At 44.3% G+C, this 18,165-nt stretch overlaps 1 protein-coding gene across 4 annotated transcripts in view; it reads right to left on the reverse strand.

Moving 5' to 3' along the window:
• The window catches only part of XIAP (X-linked inhibitor of apoptosis), a 53,124-nt gene extending 37,840 nt beyond the window's left edge, over positions 1-15,284 (reverse strand). The window contains exons 1-2 of one of the 4 annotated variants that reach the window (XM_054709386.1): positions 15,002-15,194; positions 199-228 (exon numbers count right to left, since the gene is read on the reverse strand). The gene's annotated coding sequence lies outside the window, so the exon portion shown is untranslated. The other 3 variants (XM_054709309.1, XM_054709355.1, XM_008158883.3) reach the window with 3 other exon arrangements.
• Positions 15,285-18,165: the final 2,881 nt, after the last annotated feature.

Consider the following 18,165-nt stretch of genomic DNA (forward strand, 5'->3'; position numbering starts at 1 on the left):
GAAACATTATTTTAAATGGATGTATGAATGTATCATAACCTCACCAAATCCATATTTCTGACCATTAATTTTAGATGTATATTGTTTCGAAGAGATAATACCCACATGATCAAACAATTCAAGAGGCACAAAAGTTATATCCATTCCACCCGTGTACCTTAAACCTCTGGTTCTCTTCCTAGAAGCAATCACTCTTACCAGTTTTCTGTGTATTCCTCCAGAGATGGTCTATGAATATAAATGCACGTATGAGCATTTTAAAAAACAAGATGTTAACATATTCTATGGACAGGTATGCAACTTCATTGCTAGACATTTAGAAAGCTAGCAATATTTCACTACTATACTTCTGTATACTATTGTATAAAAACTATGTAACATTTTACTATTATACAAAATGTTGCCTTGGCTGGTGTGGCTCAGTCGGGAGTGTTGTGTCATACACAGAAAGGTCCCAGCTTCATTTCCCGGTCAGGGCACATGCCTAGGTTTTGGGTTCGTGCAAGAGGCAACCGACTGATGTTTCTCTCTCACATTGATGTCTCTCTTTTTCTCCCCGCACCCAAATCAATGAAAATGTCCTCTGATGAGGATTTTAAAAAAACTGTTGGCATGAATGTCCTATCTAAACCTGCTTAAGTCATTATTTGTTTTTTAACACTAATATTAACTTGTCTCAAACAGGATTGTGTCGTATCACCACCTCCTTTTAAATCAAGAAAAAGCTTGAAAGCATTTTTAATCTGTTAAGAAAAAGATAAACACCTCAATAGAAATAGTCAAACTTACACATGGGGAATACTAAGACAGAGAGAAATATCGATGTGAGAGAAACACATCAATTAGTTGCCACGTGCACACGCCTCAACAACGGCCTGGGCCAGGGAGGAGCCTGCAACCAAGCTACGTGCCCTTGACTGGAATCAAACCAGGGACCCTTCGGTCAGCAGGCCGACACTCTATCCACTGAGCCAAACCGGCTAGGGCTAAGAAATAAACATTTTAGAAGCTACTATTTTTGTCCAGTGTGACAGAGACTGCCATCACTACCAACAGTAAAAACTGAGTGGTGCCCTAGTCGGTTTGGCTCAGTGGATAGAGCATCGGCCTGCGGACTGAAGGGTCCCAGGATCAATTCTGGTCAAGGGCACATGCCTGGGTTGCAGGCTCAATCCCAGTAGGGGGATATGCAGGAGGCAACTGATCAATGATTCTCTCTCATCACTGATGTTTCTATCTCTCCCTCTTCCTTCCTCTGTGAAATTAATAAAAATATATTTAAAAAATTCAGCTGTGGGGAAGGTATGGGACAACAGGCACTCTTGCTGGTGAAACTAAAAATTTGTATACCTTTTCTAGAGGGTAATCTGGCAATATGTTCTAAAAGTCTTAAATATACCATTACATTTTGAACAAGCCATTCTAGTTTTAAGTATTAACTCTAAGGAAATGACCAGGGACATTTTTAAAAAGTTTATATATAAGGATGTTCAATACAGTGCTATTTCTAAAGACAAAAAAAAAAAAAAATTAATGTCCAACAAATGCGACAATACTTGGATATGTGGATAAAAGGCAACCATTAAAAACTCAGGTTGCAGAAGACTACATGGACACATGTTTGTGATATTGTATTAAATGCAAAAAGCTGGTTACAAAATAATACTGTGCAGTATAATCCCAATAATAAAAATACAGTGCAGTAAAATAATACTGTGCAGTATAATCCCAATAATAATATATATATATGTATATATATATATATATATATATATATATATATATATAGAGAGAGAGAGAGAGAGAGAGAGAGAGAGAGAGAGAGATTTAGGTTAAATTATGCATTAAAATTCTACTGTGGCCCTAGCGGGTTTGGCTCAGTGGATAGTGTCAGCCTGCGGACTGAAGGGTCCCAGGTTCAATTCCAGCCAAGGGCACATGCCCGGGTTGCGGGCTTGATCCCCCCCAGTAGGGGGTGTGCAAGAGGCAGCCAATCAATGATTCTCTCTCATTGATGTTTCTATCTCTCTATCCCTTCCTCTTTAAAAAAAAAAAGACTTAAAAAATTCTACTGTGGTTCTCTCTGGTCAGTGAGAAAATTAATTTTTATTTTCTTCTTGGTACTTTTCTTAATTTTTGAAATTTTCTCCAGCAAATATACTAGATGCTAATGAAAAGAAAAAAGCATGTGTGGAATATAATGAACAACATAAACTGATGAACAAAAACAGATCCAGAGACAGAGAAGCATCTATCAGACCATCAAACCTCAGAGGGAAGGCAGGGGAGTATGGGGGTAAGGGAGGAGAGATCAACCAAAGGACTTGTATGCATGCATATAAGCATAACCAGTGAATATAGACACCAGGGGGGTGAGAGCATGAGCGGGGTGGGTGGGTGAGGGGTGCAATGGGGGGATAAGGACACGTGTAATACCTTAATCAATAAAGAAAATTAAAAAAAAGAAAAAAGCAGTTGGGCTCTTGATTAGTCAGAGCCCTTACACAATCCTGTCGAGAAGACTGGGGGTGTTATTTGGCTATTTTCCATGTGACAATGCTTCCTCCATCTGTGAAAATATTGTCCCAGTAAACTATCAATAGCAGGGCCTGGCATTGCAAAAATTTGCCTTTTCATTCACAGAAGATAATAACTTACAACAAGGAGAGGGAAGGATATGTTCCTGGTCCTTATTTTTGCCTATTGAGAATTTTTGCCAGTTTCTTACTTTGTAATATTACTGTTAGATGAGCAACTCTGATGAAAAAAAGAGAAATTATAAATTTATCATCAGGTTAAAAAAAAAGAGGGATACAGTCAACTCTTAGAGATAAAAGTAGTAATTAGGTCATGTCTACGGTGGTTGGCCATGAACAAATGGCTTTTGGGCTACTGCTTGGGTGGCATTATATCACCAGCAGAGAGGGCTGAGAAACACAGGTAATACCTGATTGAGGCTTATTGTTACTTGAATTGAAAATAAAAGGACTTTGTTGAAAAATGTTTCTGAGTGATGTCTATTGCTAGAGTTCTGAACTGTTCACTCACTGCCTTGTAAAAATAATTAATTTGGGGCCTAGTAAGAAAAAAAGAGCCTCTCCTGATATTTGGCAAAAAGTTTTCCTAAAATAATTTTTACAGCCCTAGCTGGTTTGGCTCAGTGGATAGAGCGTCAGCCTGCGGACTGAAGGGTCCCGGGTTCGATTCTCGTCAAGGGCACATGCCTAGGTTGCAGGCTTGATCCCCAGTGGGGGACATGCAGGAGGCAGCCAATCAATGATTCTCTCTCATCACTGATGTTTCTATTTCTCTTTCCCTCTCCCTTCCTCTCTGTAATCAATAAATATATATTAAAAATAAAAATAAAATAAAATAATTTTTACATGCCTGGCCGGCGTGGCTCAATGGTTGAGCATCGATCTATGAACCAGGAGGTCACAGTTCTGTTCCCAGTTAGGGCACATGCCCGGGATGTGGGCTCGATCTCCAGTGTGGGACGTGCAGGAGGCAGCTCATCAATGATTCTCTCTCATCACTGATGTTTCTCTCTCTCTTCCCCCTCTCCCTTCTTCTCTGAAATCAATAAAAGTATATTTTAAAAAATAATTTTTACAAAAGGGCAGCTCAAATCAAGTACTCTGAAAAAATCATTATATTTTATAGATACCCACAAGCAAAACTTGTTCACCATAACTATGTTTGTGCTGAAGAGAACAAAAGAAATAACTCTTTCATTTTAAAGATAAGGAAACTAAAACATAAGGAAGTTAAATGATTTGACTAAGGCCATACAGCTGATTAGTGGCACAGAACTGGAACTTACTCTACTTACTCTACCAGATAACTTATCCTGACAGAATGATTAGGATGTAGTACTTAAAAGTCAGATGGTTCCACAAGTGTAATGGATGACTTGGTGAATGGGAAATAGTAATACTAGATACTTTTCATAATTAAGTATTCTCATAATCATGTTAGGATCTCAAGCAAGTATTGAAATAAGTTCTTGATAAAAGCCAACATTTTTTCCTTTTTCCTCAGTAAAAATATTTATTTCAATCTGGAAATTACTCTGCTGCCCATATGCAAACATTTAACAGTTTTGTCTTCTGTCTGGGTTTGAATTTAAAAAATGACACAAAGTAAACTTTGCCACAATAAGTGACTATAGGACAAATTAAAACAGTACAACATATCTAATGAGTGCCCACGTGTTCTAAACACTTATCTACAATTTTTCATTTCTCTCTATCCATCATTTTAGCTACATGTAAATATAGACTCTAATCTACTAAAACATGCTGAATTTAAACTAAAAATCTCTAATCCTATTTAACACAAGGTCAAAATTTAAGCATGAACTTGTGATTCCACAGCCCACCTTTTTTTTCACCATATTTTATTTTTACCATATTTTAGTTAATAATAAAAGGGTAATATGCAAATTGACCCTAAGGACAGAATGACTGGAACGACCAGTCGCTATGACATGCACTGACCACCAGGGGGCAGACGCTCAACAAAGGAGCTGCCCCCTGGTGGTCAGTGCACTTCCATAGGGGGAGCGCTGCTCAGCCAGAAGCCAGCTCATGGCTGGCCAGTGCAGTGGTGGTGGCAGGAACCTCTTCCGCCTCTGCAGCAGTGCTAAGGATGTCCAACTAATGGCTTAGGCCCACTCCCCGTAAGCTGTCAGTCGGACATCCCCCGAGGGGTCCCAGACTGCGAGAGGGCACAGGCTGGGCTGAGGGACCCCACCCCCCCCCCCCCCCCGCCAAGTGCATAAATTTTCATGCACTGGGCCTCTAGTTATCTGATAATAGCTAAAATATGCAATGCACTTTACAATTTATAATGTTTTCGTATATGGTCTCTAATTTAACCTATACAACATATCATAACTCCCATTTGAAATATGGGGAAACTGATTTTCTGACTGGTTGGTTGTTACTCATCCAAGATCACACAACCAGTAAATAACAGTCAAAAATCAAACTCAGTGATTATGACCAACACAGGTCTAAGGAAATTACTATAAAAATTATTGGCAGGCCCTGACCGGTTTGGCTCAGTGAATAGAGCATTGGCCTGCGGACTGAAAGGTCACAGGTTCGATCCCGGTCAAGGGCATGTACCTTGGTTGTGGGCACATCCCTAGTAGGAGGTGTGCAGGAGGGAGCTGATTGATGTTTCTAACTCTCTATCCCTCTCCCTTCCTCTCTATAAAAAAATCAATAAAATATATATATTTTTAAAATTAAAAGCAAAGAATTATTGGCAGAAGGGGTAGTTCAGTGAGGTAACAGAAAATATTAGGCTCCTTGACCATACAGGGTTGAAAAATTAACTGGAACCACAGAAAGGTAAATCGCACAGCAATATATGCTGAGAGGACTGTGTTTTGAGGTCAACAAAATTATTACAGGAATACTAAGTATAAAAGTTCAAACAATGTATGTATAGCGCAAGCTGGTGTGGTTGTTGAGTGTCATCCTGTGCATCGCAAGGTTGCCTGTTAGATTCCTGTCTGGGCACAAGCCCAGGTTGCGGGCTCGAAGCCCAGGTTGCGGGCTCGAACCCCAGTAGGGAGTGTGCAGGAAGAAGCAGATAGATGTTCTGCTCTCACATGGATGTTTCTCCCTCTCCCTCCCCCCCTCTCTCTAAAAATCAATAAAAAATATTTTTTAAAAGTTCAAACAACATATAAATATTTAGATATACCAGGGAATGCACAGTGGCACCAGCTTTGCCCAGTTTAGGAAATCAGCCTTCACTCAGTTTACCCTATGTTTAACCATCTGAGTTCAAGCTATTTCCAGTCTATACAGGTGAGAAGAGGGGAAGCAGAGCTTGCCATTCCAAAATATGCCTTTTTAAAACATTATTGTAAACTGGTTATTTTTTTTTAAGAAACAAAAGACGGCCTGGCCATGGTGGCTCAGTGGCTAAATGTCAACCTATATGAACCAGGAGGTCATGGTTTGATTCCTGATCAGGGCACATGCCCGGATTGCAGGCTCAATTCCCGATCAAGCAGGAGGCAGCCGATCAATGATTCTCTCTCATCACTGATGTTTCTTTTCTTTTTCTTTTTTTTGAAATATATTTTATTGATTTTTTACAGAGAGGAAGAGAGAGGAATAGAGAGTTAGAAACATCGATCAGCAGCTTCTTGCACACCCCCTACTGGGGATGTGCCCGCAACCAAGGTACATGCCCTTGACCGGAATCGAACCTGGGACCCTTGAGTCCACAGGCCGAAGCTCTATCCACTGAGCCAAACCGGTTTTGGCTCATCACTGATGTTTCCATCTCTCTCTCCATCTCTGAAATCAATAAAGATGTGTGTGTGTGTGTGTGTGTGTGTGTATGTATATATATATAGTAAAAAAAAAAAGAAACAAAAGAGGAAAGAACCTTTGACCCTCCCCCTTATTGGCCTGAAGGAATTCAGATAGAAAAACCTGCTTAAAGGAAATGAGCTATCACTTTAACATAATATAATCTAAGTGTGACAGAGAGAAACTTGGAAAGTCTGGGGACTTCCCACTGTTTCTGGGTGGCATGGAAAGAATTTATTATATGTTTGTTCCTTCCCATTTACCTGTGAATTGCCTCCTTTCCCTTTGAAGTCTCAGACCCCCGCCTCCCTCTCCTTAGTCCAGAATGGCATATAAGCCTCAATTGCCCAATTTGTCCTGTGGTCCCATATTCTCAGAGCCCCCATATGTGCACAGGTAATAAATCTGGTTATTTTCTCTTGTTCATCTGTCTCATGTCAATTTGATTATTAAACCAGCCAGAAGAACTCAGAAGGGTAGAGGAAAATTATTTTTCCTCCTCCACACAGGTACACCACACTTTTCACCATGACCCATATCCTTGGAAACATATTATAAAAGCAGATCATGCTAAGTGACTTACATGTATTCTTAACAAAGATTGCGTACCAATCACACCAACATCAAATTCCAGGCCTAGCTGCTTTGGCTCAGTAGAGAAAGCATCGGCGGCCTGCGGACTGAAGGGCCACAGGTTTGATCCCTGGCCCCTGTTGGGGCATGTGCGGGAGGCAACCAATGATGTGTCTCTCTCACATCAATGTTTCTCTCTCTGTGTCTCTTCCTCTCCCTTCCACTCTCTCTAAAAATCAATGCAAAGAATATCCTCAGGTGAGGATTAACAACAACCAAAAGAATCCCAAAAGGTATCAAATAGCAGAGTTACAACTATATCAGAATTAAAAATAATAAAAGCCCATGACAAGTCCTACAAAATGGACATAAATATGCTTGTATCACACAAAGGACAACCTACTATTAAGTTATACACAGAGAAGATAAAACATGTCATTCTTTTTTTTAAAAAAATGTTTTTATTGATTTTGAGAGCGACTGAGAAGGGAAGAGGGAGAGAGGCAGAGGGAGGGAGAGGGGAGGGAAACATCAATTAGCTGCCAACTGCATGCCCCTAATGGGGATCAAAGCTGCCAACCTGGGCATATGCCCTGACCAGGAATCAAACTGGGGACCTCTCAGGACATGGGATGATGCTCAACCAGCTGAGCCACAACTCTTTTTTTTATTTTTTAATTGATTTTTTTAAGAGAAAGGAAGGGGGTGGGGGGGGGAGAGGGAGAGGGAGAGAGAGAGGGAGAGAGAGAGGAAGAGAGAGAGGGAGAGAGGGAGAGAGGAAGAGAGGGAGAGAGGGAGAGAGAGAGAGAGAGAGAGAGAGATGAGAGCGAAACATAAATTGGCTGCCTCCTGCAGGCCCCCTACCTGGGATAGAGCCTCCTGACTGGGAATCAACTAGCAACTTCTCGGTGCATAGGACACTCAACCAACTGAGCCACACCGGTCAGGGCTGGCCTCAAATTCTTTTTAAAAAAATATATTTTATTGATTTTTTACAGAGAGGAAGGGAGAGGGATAGAGAGTTAGAAACATCGATGAGAGAGAAACATCGATCAGCTGCCTCCCACACACCTCCTACTGGGGATGTGCCCGCAACCAAGGTATACATGCCCTTGACTGGAATCGAACCCGGGACCCTTCAGTCCACAGGCTGACGCTCTATCCACTGAGCCAAACCGGTCACGGCAGGCCTCAAATTCTTATGGTAGATACAATTACTAATCAACAACAATAGAAAGGCCTTTCTTTTAGATTATCTGGAGGGCCTTGGAAGTTTACACTTTCCCTTTTCCTTTAATACATTTCTTTGTAACAAGTAGTAGCATTCAGTCAACAATTTTTCACCAGGCACCTACTTTCTACATCAGCCACTGTTAGTCAATACAGCTCAAGGTGTGTTAGTTTGGTAATCTCAGCCTAAAAACTATTTTCCTAAAGTGCTATCTCAACATTTCTCACCTTAGCTTCTCAATTTACTCAAAACTACCAAATTGGTTAATTTCGATCAATGCAATACCATTAAGAAATATGTTTAAGAGACCTGGCCAGTGTGGCTCAGTTGCTGGAGCGTTCTCCTGTGCACCAAAGGGTTGCTGGTTTGATTTCCGGTCAGGGCACATACCTAGGTTGCGGGTTTGATCCCCAGTGGGGGCACATGTGGGCAGCAACTGATCGATGTTTCTCTCTCTCCCTTCCCCTCACTCTAAAACCAGTAAAACATATCCTCGGGTGAGGAAAAAAAGAAAGAGAGAGAGAGAGAGAGAGAGAGAGAGAGAGAGAGAGAGAGAGAGAGAGAGAGAGAGGGAAGGAAGGAAGGAAGGAAGGAAGGAAGGAAGGAAGGAATCTTTTGAAATACAGCATGCAATGAAAGAAAAACCTGAGTACTGACTGGAATCAGAGGAATCTGGATTGAAATCCTACTTCTGCAACTTAATAGCTATTTGGATCTTGGGCAAGTTATTGAACTCTCCTGAGCTTCTACAAATTTTCTCTCCTCTGTGCTAGGATAATCCCAAAATATCAAACTCAGAAGCCCATTTTCTCCCTCTTCAAGCTATTATATACCCATCCTACAAAATTAAACTAAATAGGTCAGCTTCTAACATAGTAATGATACATGTTGGAGGTGATACACATACACCTCCAACAAGTTTTTTTTAAACATATTTCTTTATTGATTTCAGAGAGGAAGAGGGAGAGATAGAAATACCAATGATGAGAGAGAATCATTGATTGGCTACCTCCTGCATGCCCCCTAATGGGGATTGAGCCCACAATCCAGACATGTGACCTTGACCAGAATCAAACCTGGGACCCTTTAGTCCACAGACCGACGCTCTATCTACTGAGCCAAACCAGTTAGGGCCTATTCTTAATTTCATAAATTTTCTATAACAATCATATTTCCTTTATAATATAAAATACTTTTTATGTTTTGAATTAAATGGAATAAATTAAAAGAAATATGGAGGCACTGAGATTTAGTGATTTGCTCACAATTACACAGCTAACTGGAAACAAAGCCAAGGCATGAACACAGGCATCCAAATCAAGGCTCTTTCCACTGTATCACATGGCCTTCATGATACAAATCTAACATTTGTTCAATTCCATACCAACTTCTTGTTTTACCACTGTTTTTGTCTCCTAAAATCTACTCACACAATGACCTTAAAAAGTGCTACAGATTACATTTTATAATACCACTAGTGACCCGATGCACGAAATTCGTGCACATTAAAAGGGGATTAATTTGAGGAAATAATTTAATATGGCTATTTGCCCTTTCTCTATAATAGAAGTGTCAGAGATGAAAGAAAATTAGTAAAATGTATATGAAAACCTTCCTCCTGTCAGAGTCTGGGGCGCACCACGGGACCCAGAGTCAAGGCCCTGCCCACCCACATGCGCCTCAAAATCACCTGAGACCCAGACCCGGCCGCTGCCCCCCCCCCCCTTATTGGGCTAGATCCAGACCCAGCCAGTCCCACCCTTGTCAAACCCCACTGGGCAGGGGACGTAGCCTCAGGTCCCATGGCCCAGCGACAGGATGGGGGGTGTGGCCTGAGATCCCCTGTCAAGCCCTGCCAGGTGGGGGGGTGCTGCCTCAGGTCCCCTGGCCCAGCACCAGGAGGGGGACACAGCCTCAGGTCCCCTGGCCCGGTGCTGGGGCAGGGGGTGCGGCCTGAGGTCCCCTAGCCCAGCACCAGGACAGGAAGCGCACCTTGAGGTCCCCCATCAAGCCCCACCAGGCGGGGGGTGTGGCCTCAGGTCCCCTGGCCTGGTGCCGGGGCGGGGATCACGGTCTGAGGTCCCCCAGCCTGGCCCCAGGGCAGGGGGTAAGGCCTGAGGTCCCCATTAAGCCCTGCCGGGTGGGGGGCATGGCATGAGGTCCCCCGGCCTGGTGCAAAGGCGGGAGGCACGGCCTGAAGTCCCCTGTCAAGCCCCACCCGGTGGGGGTGCGGCCTGAGGTCCCCCAGCCTGGAGCTGGGGCAGGGGAAATAGCCTGAGGTCCCCTAGCCCAGCACCAGGATGGGAAGAGCACCTTGAGGTCCACTGTCAAGCCCCACTGGGTGGGGGGCGCGGCCTGAGGTCCACTGTCAAGCCCTGCCAGATGGGGGGCACAGCCTGATGTCCCCTGTTAGGCCCTACCGGGTAGGGGGCATGGCCTGAGATCCCTTGTCAAGCCCTGCCAGGTGGGGGATGTGGCCTGAGGTCCCCTGTCAAGCCCCACGGGGCAGGGGAGGGCGTAGCCTCAGGTCTCTGCTGATTGCTTGTTAAGGCTCCTTATGGGAACTTGGCCTCAGCTGTGGGTGCAGCCATCTTTGTAACGGAGCGATGGTCAATTAGCATATTCCCTCTTTATTAGATAGGACTAGAGGCCCAGTGTACAAATTCGTGCACGGGTGGGGTCCGGCCGGCCTGGCCCCAATCGGGGTGGATTAGGGCCGGGCCGGGCCTGTCCGGAGGAGATGGCAGGAGGTTGGCCAGCCGGCCTGCCCTGATTGGGGCCCAATCAGGGCCGGGCTGGCCAGGCGAGAGGGGCCGTGGGTGATTGGCCGACAGGCCCCGCCCTCAAATGAGGTGGGAGGGCCCATATGGGCCAGCGGCTGGGGGGAGGGGCCATGGGGGGTTGGATGTCTGGCCACGCCCCTGATTGGTGTTGGGGATGATCGGGGTAAGGCCAGCCAGGGGGAGGGGCTGCGGGTGGTTGTCCGGCCAGCCCTGCCCGATTGGAGTGGGGAGGACCGATGGGGGGGGCCATGGAGCTGGCTGGGGGAGGGGCCACAGGCCTATTGGGGTGGTGGGGGCTGATCGGGGGCAGGGCCAGCCAGGGGGACGGGCCGTGGGAGGTTGGCTGCCAGGCCCACCCACAATCGGCCGGTTTGCTGGCTGCAGTGGGTGTCATAGTGACCGGTTGTTCTGGTGGTTAGAGCCTTCTGGTTGCTGGCTTTTTATCTATATAGACTAGAGGCCCGGTGCATGAAATTCGTGCATGGGGAAGGGGGCATCCTTCAGCCTGGCCCGCACCCTCTCCAATCTGGGACCCCTCGGGGGATGTCAGACATCCCTCTCACAATCTGGGACTGCTGGCTCCTAACCGCTCGCCTGCCTGCCTGCCTGATTGCCCCTAACTGCTTCTGCCTGCCAGCCTGATAACCCCCTAACTGCTCCCCTGCCGGCCTGATCGATGCCTAACTGCTCCCCTGCCAGCCCGATTGCCCCCAACTGCCCTCCCCTGCCAGCCTGATTGCCCCCAAATGCCCTCCCCTGCCAGCCTGATCGCCCCCAAATGCCCTCCCCTGCCGGCCAGATGGCCCACAACTGTCTTCCCCTGCTGGCCTGTTCACCCCCACGGCCCTCCCCCTGCCAGCCATCTTGTGATGACGTGAGGGCGTCGCGCGAGGACCACCTAGGCTTTTATTAGTATAGATTATCAGATTAGATCAGAGATTTAGTTTAAGAATTGACTGCTCATGATACTCTTCCAGCCTCAAAATAACAAAGGCATCTATGTTGCCATATTCACCTTTAGAACTCTACCACACAGTACAATGAATGGCACATAGTAGATGCTCAATACATATATATTTTTTTTTTTTTACAGAAAACAAAGCTTTTTTTCCTGTTAGCACTAGCTACCATAAACACAAGTCCAAACAAAAACAGTGAAATATATCATTTCATATTTGGGAATATATAAGCATTTATAATATAAACAATGATTCACTAAACAAAGTAATGTTTACATTAATTTCAGTAATTTTTTAAGTTTTTTAAAATTAATTTCAGAGAGGAAGGGAGAGGGAGATAGAAACATCAATGATGAGAGTCATTGATCGGCTGCCTCCTGCACACGCCCTACTGGGGATCGAGCCTGCAACCCAGGCACGTGCCCTTGACTGGAATCGAACCCAGGACCCTTCAGTCCGTGCTCGATCCCCAGTAGGGGGCGTGCAGGAGGCAGCCGAACAATGACTCTCTCATCTCTCTCTCCTTCTCCCTTCCTCTCTGAAATCAATAAAAATATATTTTAAAAAATATTTAAGTTTTTATTGATTTTTAGAGAGAGAAGAAGACATCAGCAGCCTCCTGCACATCCCCTACTGGAGAACAAGCCTGCAACCCGGGTCCATGCCCTCACCAGAATCGAACCGGTGACCTCTTGGTTCCTGGATCGACACTTAACCACTGAACTACACTGGCCAGGCAATTACAGTAATTCTTATCTACTGAAATGGGCCTGACTAACCTTTAGTCACCATTACTTTGCGTAGTTGGGAGTCATCTAATGTACTAACAAGCAATAGAATTACAGGTATAGTACAAGGGGCACTGGACTAGGACCAAGCTCTGCTAATAGTCAAATATATAATCTTGGAAAATTCACTTTTTCTTCTTTGAGTCTTAATTAATCTATTCATAAAAACAAAAGAGCTGAACTACTAATCACAAGGGACCTTTCCAGTCTTAATTTTTAAATGATTCTTATTCATAAAGATTCTACATTCATATTTTATTCATTGTGTCAAATTTGATATATTGAATGTTAGTTTGGTACATTATTCGATAATCAAAAGCTTAGCATATCCTATATAATAAAAGGCTAATATGCAAATCGACTGAACAGCGGCATGACCAGCAGAACGACTGGTTGCTGTGACATGCACTGACACCAGGGGGAAGACAACACAGAAGCTCCCCTCTGGTGGTCAGTGCACTCCCACAGGGGGAGCACAGCTCAGCCAGAAGCCAGGTTCATGCTGGCCAGTGCAGCGGCGGTGGCAGAGCCTCTCCCACCTCTGCAGCAGCACTAAGGATGTCCAACTGTGGCTTAGGCCTAAGCCGTCAGTTGGACATCCCCCAAGGGCTTCCGGACTGTGAGAAGGCACAGGCCAGGCTGAGGGATCCCCCACCCAAGTGCACGAATTTCATGCAGTGCACTGGGCCTCTAGTTTTCATATAATTTTATTAACCAATGTTACCCAACAAAAAAGCAAAAAAAACCTTAGCACATTTTGTAAAAATATTTTAAGACTAGTAACATAATTTTTACCATCTTACATTAGGAACAGTAGAAGAAAACCAAAGAAGAAATGCAAGCATGTTTTGCCAGTTTGGCAGACATAAACCACACTGGATTTTACAATACAACCCACTGATAAGAAATAAACAAAAAAAGACCCCCAAACCACTGATACATAAATACATATATGTATATAAATATGTATACACACCATTGATATATACTTTTTTATATTGATATACATATAATTATGTGAACTTTAAAACTTGTTTTAATTATACTTGTTCATTGTAAGAAATTCAAACTGTTTATTAGGCCACATGTGAAGTGCAAAGGAAAAAGTGTCCCACCTCTCTCCATCTTCCATGAGTAACTACTGTTAATATTTTTATGTATCCTTCAATTAGTTATCTAAGCATATTCAAGTCTACATATGTTTATGTATATAAATCTTTTTAACCTAAAATTTTGCCACTTCTTGAAAGATGAAAGAAAATGTCTCGAGCACAGGCTTCATAAGCATGTTAAAAACACTGAAAGTAGTACCAGAGTTGTATGGATCAAAGTGGTATCTGCTTCAGAAATGTGCGTTGAACTGAATACATTTAATTTTCTTGCTTGGAGCAGTTGCGCAGAAAGAGCTTTTAGCAAGAAGCCAGTCAACCTGGGTTCTAATTTGAGTAGTCGAGTACCCTTAGGCAAGCCATGAAATCTTTCTGTGCCTTAGTTACAGCTTTTGTAAACGGCTGGACTAAGATCCCTTCCAACTCTAAAATTTTATAATTCTAAAATGGCCGTCTGTTACGGTGTTCTCCGGAACTGGATGAAACAAATATTAAGTAAAAAGAGAAGAAATACTATAGCGACCTCCGGTCTTACCAAAGTAAATTTCTATGCGTCATTAACAATCAAGGTATAGTTGTGATAGAACTAGTGATATAATTATATTTGAAAGCAAAGTAGCAGATTTTAAAAATCGGATAGGTTTTTTTACAAAGCTTTGATTGACGTCTTCCTTTTTTTTTGGAGGAGGGCTGTGGCTTCGTTTCAGTAATAACCACCCCCTCCGTCCGAAAAGAAAAGAATTAAGTGTATTTTGGAGTTAAAATCATGAAACTGAAAGACTGATTTTCGTTTTACTTACAGAATATGCTGGGGAGGTGACTAAGGCAGCAAAGATTGGAAAGAATTACTAGCTAATTTCCTCTCCCGGAAGCTCTTTGGCTCCCATTCTTTCTGTTTCACACGCCCTCACCGCACACATTCCATCCAGTTCCTAACGTGCCACAGGCGTCAGATGGGGGGATGGGAGGGTCCCTTTAATACTAAAAAAGTTCCTTGACTCGATTTACCTTAGAGGTCATGGGGTTCAGGTTGGCACCCACCCGCCCACGCCCTCCTTCGACAGATCCGGAAACCTGGGCCAAGAAGCCTGGCCTGGCCACCCTCGCCTGGCAAGGGCGGCCTTCCCGCCTTCCCCCCGTAACGCAGGGCCCGAGCGGGGGAAGGGGAGGGAGAAAAGAAAGGGGAGGAGAACGAGAAAGCCCGCGCAGGCTGTACCTACCGCGCCAGGAGAGCCAGCCCGGATCACCCGCGGTGCCCGGCGCGGTTCCGAGGGGTGGGTCCTGGAGGAGGGGTGGCCCAAGCCCCAATCTGGAAATGCCAACTCTATTCGGCGGCCGGCCCGGCCTAAAAGGAAACGGAAGTCCCTTCGTCTCCCTCACTAGCACCCACCAGACCGCCCAACCCACGGAGGATTACCGAGGGCCTCAAAGGACGTCTAAGAGGCACCGGGCGAAGTCCATCTGTCTCACCGCCCCGGCCCGGCCACTGGGCCCCCGCAGTCTCCTTCCCGCCACCCCCGCCTGGAAGCCAGCTTCCCGCCCTAAAAAAGCCCCGCCTTCTTCCCCCTTCGCCATTTTCGAACTTACCCCTAGGGTCCGGGTGTCCCTCGCGGAGCGCGGAGCCCACCCGGGGCGCCGCGGAGGTCCCGCCACTTCTCCGGGCGGGAAGGGGGCTGCTGGGACAAACGAAGCCCTTCCCCCCACCCCCCAAGTTGGAAACCAGACCCCAAGGGAGCAGGCGCGCATGCGCTATGCGCACCGCGCAGTCCCCGCCCCCAGCTCAAGCATTTCCTCTTTTAGCTTCGAGGTGTTTTTTTTCCCACGGTTTTTGCCTGCAGGGTTCTAGGGTTGAGGAATAGGAAAACAGAGATTAAGGATAAAAACAGAAGAGAGGGAACATGTTGAATTCTAACTATAGACCAGGCGCCGTGGTAGCCATATAACGTGTACTTCGTTGTAATTTTGACAACTCTATGAGATAGGCACTCTCTTATTAAACCCAGTTTACATAGGAAATTGAGCCCAGAGAGGATAACTCCCCCAGTAGGACTCAGCTAATAAACGAGGGAACTGAGATTACAATATGACCTGTGTTCAAGGAGGGAAGGATGAAAGGAAAAAGAAAGGAAGACAATTCGTAGGGCAGGAGGGGATTGGAAAATGAAGTGGAAAATGAATAGAGAGCACAGAACACAGAAAGAAGGGAAACAAGAAATCTGTGTACATTAAATATTGATTCTATCTTAGATTTATTTCAAATATGCTGTAGGATTGTCAGACCAAAGATAAATTTTGTTTCAGAAACTTGGGCTTCCTACAGGCTAGTGTAGTAAGATGAGAGGTTTTCAATGAGAAGGTTTCATTTCAAGGGGAAGATCCTAAGTATCACCTGCATCCTCAAATGATGCTGCCCTTCATTGAAAAGGGAACTTGAAGGGAGTAAAGACTGATTTTTGGTTCGTTGGCATTTGCTTTGATAGTATCACCTCTGATCCTCTCCCACTGTCACAGCTCTGGGAATCTCACTTTGACTTATATGATAATAGTAATTGCAAGAAAATATTTGTCTCATTTAATTCTCACAGCAAGTTTATAAAATATGTAACTATCATTCTCATTTTACCGATGAAGATACTGAGGTTTAGAGAGGTTAGGTAGCTGCAAAAGTCACCCTGCTAGTATGTGTTGGAGCTGAAACAGTGATTCAAACCTAGTTCTATTTGATTACAGGCCTGTCTGATCAATACCCTGTCTCCTTACTAGTCTCACTACCCCTAGACTGGTACCTCACAATCCAGTCTGCACAAGGCCATCTGAGTTAAAACATTCAGTATGGCCTCCAGGATAATGGTAAAACTACTTGGCTTCATGTTCACTCTCTCCTTGAACTCTCGAGGCAGTTGAATTTTTGTTTTTGGTTTTGTTAGCATCTTTTAAGAATTGGTTAAATGTATATAACATAAAATTTGCCATTTTAACCATTTTTAAGTGTGGAGTTCTGTGGCATTATACACATTCCCATCCATCTCTAGAACTTTTACATCTTACTTGGCACTTGAATTTGTACCTTTGTTATGGACCACAGTGCTTTCTGCCTTACAGGGTTACTACTGTGTACATGCCTTATCTCACCTATGTTGTAAGTTAATTTGTAGCAAGATCTCTATCTACTCAATTTGGTAATTCTTCCAAAACCCTTGGAATCATCTTTTTTAAAAATTAATCCTCACCCAAAGATATTTTTCCATTGATTTTTTGAGAGAGTGGAAGGGAGGGGGAGAAACACAGAGAGAGAAACATTGGTGTGAGAGAGACACATCAATTGGTTGCCTCCTGCACACGCCCCGACTGAGGCTGGGGATCAAGCCTGCAACCAAGGTACATGCCCTTGACCAGAATCAAACCCCTGACCCTTCAGTCTGCAGGCCAACACTCTAACCACTAAGCAAATCTGGCTAGGGCTGGAATCGTCTTTACTTGCACTCTCTCCTATCCCATATCTAATCCATAAGCAAATACTGTCATCTCAATTTTCAAAATATAGACAGAATATCACCAATTCCCATCAACACCACTGCGCCCCTAGTTTACTCTCTCTTGCACTGTAAAAGCTTCCTTATCAGTTTCCTCGCTTACATCCTTGCCCCTTTCCAGTCTATTCACACAAAAGCCAGAGTTATCCCATTGATCATTGTCAATTATCTGCTCAAATCCCTTCAATGACTCCCCATTTCACTCAAAGTGAAGGCCACAGATTTATAACCACCTACAAAGGCTGATATAGCCAGTCACCAAGATGATCTTCAGTAATCTTTATCCTTGCTTTTCATACCCTTGGGTAGTTCTCTTCTACAATAAACCAGAGCTGACCTGTGTAACCAATAGAATGCAGTGGAAGTGATGGCATGTGACTTAAAATGCTAGGTCATAAAAGGCATTGTGGGTTTTGCCTTGCTCTCCCTTGGATTGGTTGCTCTGGGGAAAGCAAGATGTCATGTCATGAGTATACTCCAACAGCATGTGAAGAGGACCACACAGGGAAAAACTGGGTCCTCTCCTTCTCCACCTCTCCTTCTCCCCCAACCACAACAAACACCAACTTGCCAACCATGTGAGTGAGCCACCTTGGAAGAGAATTCTTCAGACCCAGACTTCAGATAACTGCAACCTCTGGAGATTTAGAGCTGGAACCAACCAGCCAAGCCACTTTTAAATCCTGTGTATTGTTGTTTTAAATTTTAGGGCAATTTGTTACCTAGAAGTAGATAACGGATACAAAGATCCTACATAATAGACATCCTTCTTACCTTTATTTATTTATTTATTTGGTAATTCTCACCTGAGGATATTTTTTTCCATTGATTTTTAGAGAGAGTGGAAGGGA

Source organism: Eptesicus fuscus, chromosome 1, assembly GCF_027574615.1.
Source record: "Eptesicus fuscus isolate TK198812 chromosome 1, DD_ASM_mEF_20220401, whole genome shotgun sequence".
In the NCBI taxonomy this organism is placed as follows: Eukaryota; Metazoa; Chordata; class Mammalia; order Chiroptera; family Vespertilionidae; genus Eptesicus; species Eptesicus fuscus.